The sequence below is a fragment of the Chrysochloris asiatica genome, unplaced genomic scaffold (assembly GCF_000296735.1).
Source record: "Chrysochloris asiatica unplaced genomic scaffold, ChrAsi1.0 scaffold00137, whole genome shotgun sequence".
NCBI lineage: Eukaryota > Metazoa > Chordata > Mammalia > Afrosoricida > Chrysochloridae > Chrysochloris > Chrysochloris asiatica.
Window position 1 is genome coordinate 6,207,833 of NW_006408655.1, and position 6,295 is coordinate 6,214,127.

The 6,295-nt window shown below is 39.4% G+C and overlaps 1 pseudogene; it reads left to right on the top strand.

The window, feature by feature from the left end:
* Nucleotides 1–1,325: 1,325 nt before the first annotated feature.
* LOC102833314 overlaps nucleotides 1,326–6,295 on the top strand; it is a 129,170-nt pseudogene continuing 124,200 nt past the window's right edge.

The window sequence follows — 6,295 nt, forward strand, 5'->3', positions numbered from 1 at the left end:
TATGATTTGTTGAATGTAAAACTGAAGATCTGCTCTGTAAACTTTCACTCAATCCACAATAAAAACCTTAAAAAAAAATAAAATAAAGAGTGTGTAGGGGGAAATAGAGTCACCACTGAATAGTTTTCATGTTGTCTGGATGGGTCCACTGAAAAGAGATGGGGATAAGATTCTTATGATTCAATAGTTATCATGACTACCTATGATTGTCACAACTATAAAGGTAGAAGTTTTGTAACAAAAATGGGGGAGTAGTTAGTCTTACAATCCAGAAGCAGAGGACTGTAAGACCACCAAGGGAAAAGAGCACAAGCTGAATGCAGGATCCTATCTAGAGAAGCAGCTACCCCAGAGATGGAGGCAGAGATGAGTACTTTAGACTCATAGAAAGAGAGGGACTGAGTCCTGGCAGCCAGGAGGCAAGGTTACAGAATGTGCCCTTTGGTTGTTTAAATCATTATATATTCCTGAGTGTGTTTGTCTACATCATCCCCCCACACACACTCTAACCCCCCAAAAAACAGAGGGAATGGAAGCAAATACTGTTGAATGATGATGCACGGAGGACATTGTAATTATTGCAATGAAACGATGGTGTAGTCGATGTTCTCCCATCACTCAGTAAACTATCACTCAGTTCACAATAAAAAACAGAACAACAAAAAAAGATAGGTATTATAGATTGAACTGTGTCCCCCCAAAATATCTGTCACCTTAGTCATAACATGATTCTCAGTATTATGTAATTATCTTCCAATTTGTAACTGGATGTAATTTTCCTACATGTTGTAAACCCAGCTTCTATGATGCTAATGAGGCAACATTAGAGGCAGTTACATCAGTGAGACAGGATGCACTCTACAAGAGTAGGTTGCATCTTGAGCCAATCTCTCCTGAAATATAAAAGAGATTAAACAAATGAGCAGAAATAGAGGGACGTCAATACCACCAAGAAAGAACAGCCAGAAGTAGAGTGCGTCCTTTGGACCTGGGATCCCTAAACTGAGAACCAATTACACCCAGGGGAACACTGATGCTAGGACACATGGATACTTCCAAGGGATACCAGACCCACAGAAGCTGAAAGGAGATAAGGACCTGCCTATAGAGCTAACAGAGAAAGCCTCCCCCTAATACTGGCATACTGAATTTGGACTTCTAGCCTCCTAAACTTTGAGAGAATAAATTTCCCTTTGCTAAAGCCATTCACTTATGGTATTTATGTTACAAGAGCATTAGATAAACAAGATAAAATTTGGTACCAAAAGACTGGAGGGCTGCTCTAACAGACACCTAAAATGTGGAAGCAGTTTTGGAATTGAGTAATGGGTAAAGGCTGGAAGAAAACTAAGCTGCTTAATAATAGCAAATGCCTAGATTGCCTCGAAGACACTGTGGATATCTTTAAGACAATTCTGGTGAAGGATCAGAAGGAAGTAAGTAGAACTTCCACATCAGAGATGTTACAAACAGTGAGAAGCAGCAGCAAAGAAAATTCCTCTTAACCAGGAGACTGATGCATGATGGCACAGGAGCCAATCCATGGAACAAGAAAGCTGAGTGCCTTTAGGCAGGAGATTTTCTGGCAGCATGGCATTCCCCTGAGCACTTGTCAATGGAACTATGATTACCCACCAATGAAGCAAAAGAGTTGAGAGCCTTTGAGCTGAGGCTCACTGGCAGAGAGAGGTATCACGGGGAACTTATCAGTAAAGCTTAAGAACTCTATAACACTTGCCCAAGCAGGGCTAAAGGCATGCTGGCCGAAGAGGTCCAAAGGACTAAGGGACCAAGGGGCAAAAGAACCAAGAAACCAGAAAGTAGAAGCTGAAGAGACAAGGAATAAGGAAAACAGAGCTGCCTCAGTCTCAAATGGTGAGGGCATGGCCTCTGGGGTCTCAAAGGGTAGGGGCATGACTTTTGGAATTTCAAAGGGTGGAGCCACAGTCTTTACTGTTTCAAAGGGTCAGTTCTTCACTTGTTTCTGGAGTGTGAGGCTGCTGTTCACAAGTGCCAGGGAAATGAGGATAGCTCCATTGCCCAAGGCTAAGGGGACAGGCTGCCATGTCCAAGGGGCAGACAAATGAGACCTGCCAGAGGCAAAGGAGTGGGGTCACCATTCAGTTGGGCTATGAGAATGGGAGCATCCAAAGTCAAAGGAGAAGAGTTGCCATCTCAGTTGACCAGAAAGGTGGAGCTGAAGTCCAGGGCCCAGAGCCCTCCACTCAGAACCAGAACACATGGCCACCACTTAGAGGCTGGAGGGTAGGGCTACTGACTAGATTGTCTCAAAAAAAAAGGATTATTTTTAAGCCTTGTGAACTAATATAAGTTGTTTTGCTGGGGTTTTTACTTACTTGGTGCCCATTATTTTTTCTTTACTCCCATTTGTGATAGAAATAGCTACGCAGTACCTGTTCCATCATTGTACTTTGGAAGCAAATAATTTGTATCCTAAATTTCGTAAGTTCACAAATTAATAGTAATTTTGCCCCAGGATGGAATTTGGAGTTGGAGTTGATTTAAGACTTTTGAAGTGATATGATGGGGTTAAAGTTTTTCATAAGGGATAAGGACATGAATTTTGGGGGCCACAGGATGGACCCTCAAAATATGTATCAAGTTGGCTAGGCCATGATTCTAAGTATTATGTCATTATCCTCCATTTTTTAATAAATCATAATTATCCTATGTACTGCAAATCTTAACCTCTATAATATACCCAGAAATATATAAGGGTTTGAAAGAGGATATTTGTTCATGTGTATTTATCTTTGTTATAAACACATGTATAAATGTGATGGAGCATACAGCAGGCAAAATGATGAAGACTTCTCATATATTATCGAAACATCTTAAGGTAGTGAGTTGCTAGGCTTGGGGGCTCAAGACCATAGTCTTAGGGGGACACCATGGTCAATTGGCATAACATAGTCCCCAAAGACAATTTTCTACATCCTACTTTGGTGAGTAGCTTCTGGAATCTTAAAAGCTCATGAACAGCCATCTAAGGTGCAACAATTTTTCTCTCCATGTGCAGAAGAAAGAAGAGTGATGGAAATTGAAGATGCTTGGAATCAATTAATCCAATAGACTAATGGGACACGTGAGCCATTAGTCTTCACAGCAGTAAGACAAGAACTACATGGTGACTGGCTACCACTACCAACTGCTCTAAAAGGGATCAATCACATTATAAGGTCCTAGATAAAGTGGGAGAAAATATGGAACAAAACTAAAAATTATTTTTAAAAAAGATTCTTACTGGTCACAAAGAGACTGGAGGAACCAAAGACTATGGCTCTCAACCACCCTTCAGGTCTGGAAAAGAATTCACTCTCATGGCCCAATTTTGAGCCAAGCAGTAAATAGGTTTATAGGGGAGACAACAACACTAGTAAGGTATGCTCACCAAGGAATGATCAATCATTCAAAATCAAAAGGGCAACATTTACCTACGAACAAAGAAGGGATAGGAAGGTGTGTAGAATGGAAATAGGAATCACAGGGAGGAAGTGGGATAACTGTTGTTGCATGGAGGGGATTGGAATCACTGAGATGAAACAAAGTACATGATTTGTTGAATGTAAAACTGCTGATCTTATCTGTAAACCTTCACTCAAGTTATAATAAATAGTTGTTTTTTTTAAAAAAATCCTAACCTTAAGAGTAGAACTGCAATAAAGATCTCTGTCACTAATAACACAAAATACCAGATGAAACAGGTTCAGGAGAGAGCTCCAAAACTCTGAACTACATATATAGGAATGTTTTAAAAGTTTGAAGGCTTATAATTAGTGGAACTTGTAGCAGAAGCAAGAAATCTCGTACTTTTGAAACTGCCCTGAACCAACAACATAGACGAAACCAAACAGCAAGACCAAGTGGGGGAGTAACAGACCTGCCATGGACTGACGCCTGTGGGAACCTCGGAGATAAAGGTGTGGACAATATCTTTTGTTTTGTTTTATTCTGTTCTATTTTGATTTTTTTTATTTTTTTTTTTGCTCTCTGTTCATTGGCCTCTTGCTGGCTGTGCACCTCCCTTCTGGTGACTAGAGGAGGCCCTTGAGAGAGTGGACACTCCACAAACCCCACCACCTAAGGATTCTTCTACTATGCATGCACACAGACCCTATCAGCATTTAAAGGGACAGATCCCACTTAAAACCAAACAGCAGCACAAAACAGCCACAGCCGGCTCTGAACTGTTTATTACTGGAAAAAGGCCAGAACAGTGGTTGTGGAGTGGGAAAGAGACTAAAAATGGGATAGGCCAAAAATTAAATCCTGAGTTTCAGCATTACAAACAACAGTGGCATCTTGAAATTTCTCAGCGGCCTTGAAGGCAAGAAGCTGAAAGAGGATATTAAAGTCATATTCATATTAGGCTACAGATGGTTTTTTTTCTCTTTCTCTCTTCTCTTTTCTGTGATTATAGACTACAGTATCCATTCTGGGTTTTTTTGCTGTTGCTGTTTTGTTTTTATTGTTCCCCCTTTTACCTTTAAGGGGCTCTTTCTCTCCCAATATTACCCAAGAAGAAACAGCAACTGCTGTCATAGAGGCAAACTACATTCACACCCTATAAAATCCCACAATCCAGGCAAGAACCAATACCAACTGCTATAAAACAGGAAGGCAGACAATACCTGCAAAAGTTACTCTAAGTTGAGTAATAAGAAGAGTGAAAGGGAAGCCCATCTCCTAATCACATCTACCTGAGGCAATCAGAAAGCATAAAAAATACCAAAACACACATTCAATTAAGTATTAAGGCCACAGCTAACCACTGAATATGTTCAAGAGACAAAACCAAATGACCATATCAGCACATGTCCAGAAACAAGATAAAGTGTCTTAGACAAAAATGATTTGGAGGTAGACCTACATTCTATATTGGAAGGAGGGCAGGACTTATAAATGCCTGAGAAGGAATTCAGAAAAATTATTATGAAATGTATCAAAACACTTCACAAGAGAGTTGAGAAAAATAAGGAAGAAGTCAGGAAAGTGCTACAGGAACAATCAAATAAGATAGATACAGCATTAGAAACAATTCAAAACCTACAGAAAGGGGTCCAAATGATTAATAGAATATCAGAAATAGACAATACACTGAAAGTGCAAAGGAGTAGAATTGAAGAGATGGAAGCCAGAAGTAGTGAGCTGGAAGACAAATCTATCAATACTACTAAGATAGAAGAACAAGCAGAAAAAAGGATTAAAAAATCCGAAGGTCTAAGATTCATGTTGGACAACATGAAGAGAAATAACTTAAGAATTATCCACATTCTGGAATAGGAATAATCACACAAGTGCACAGTAGAGATAGTTGAAGAGCTTCTGGAAGGAAATTTCTCTAACATCCTGAAAAGTGAAAAGGTAAGCATTCAAAAAGCGCAACGAACCCCAGAAAGGATAGACCCCGCAAAAGAAAATCACCAAAACATATCATAACCAACCTATCCAAAATTAAAGCTAGGAGACAATTCTGAAAACAGCTAGGGAAAAGAGAAGCATTACATAAAAAGGCAAGTAAATCAGATTAAGCTTGGATCTCTCAGCAGGAACCAACCATGCAGACAAGAAGGCAATAGGGAGACATATATAAAACTCTTAAAGAAAAAAACTGCCAAATAAGAATCCTTTATCCAGCAAAACTATCAGTCAAATATGACAATGTAATCAAAACATCCCAGGATAAACAGAAGCTAAGGGATTTTTCAAAGCCAACCCTGCACTAAAAAACATCCTAAAGGGAGTTTTGTGGACTAAGAACCAACAAGAACAGACAACAACCAGAGAATGACACACATTACAGTACCTCCCAGAACTAAAGCAACATATGAAAGAGCCGAGAACAGAACAAAACTATAAAAACAAATTCAGAGGATCTGGGAGGTCAGTCTATGACCAAAACAATTACAATGTGAAAGAAGGTAAACAGGTAGGAGAGATGCAAATGTGAGAAGGTCAGGTAGATTACAGGATAAAATAGACTGTATTAAATGGAGGGAATAGTTAATGGAATATAAGGTAACCTCAAAGAAAATTAACACTTCACAACATACCAAGAAAATGAAAATCCAAGAAGAACATGGAAATATTAAAACTATGAGGACACTGACAAGAAAGAACACAAAAAAATGAACTTAGCACAGGAAGACATGCATAACAAAGAAAGCAGCAGCACCACACACAAAACATAATGGCAGCAATTAATCAGTACCTATCAATAACCTTAAGGTCAGCAGTTCAAAACTACCAGCTGTTCCATGGGAGAAAGATGAGG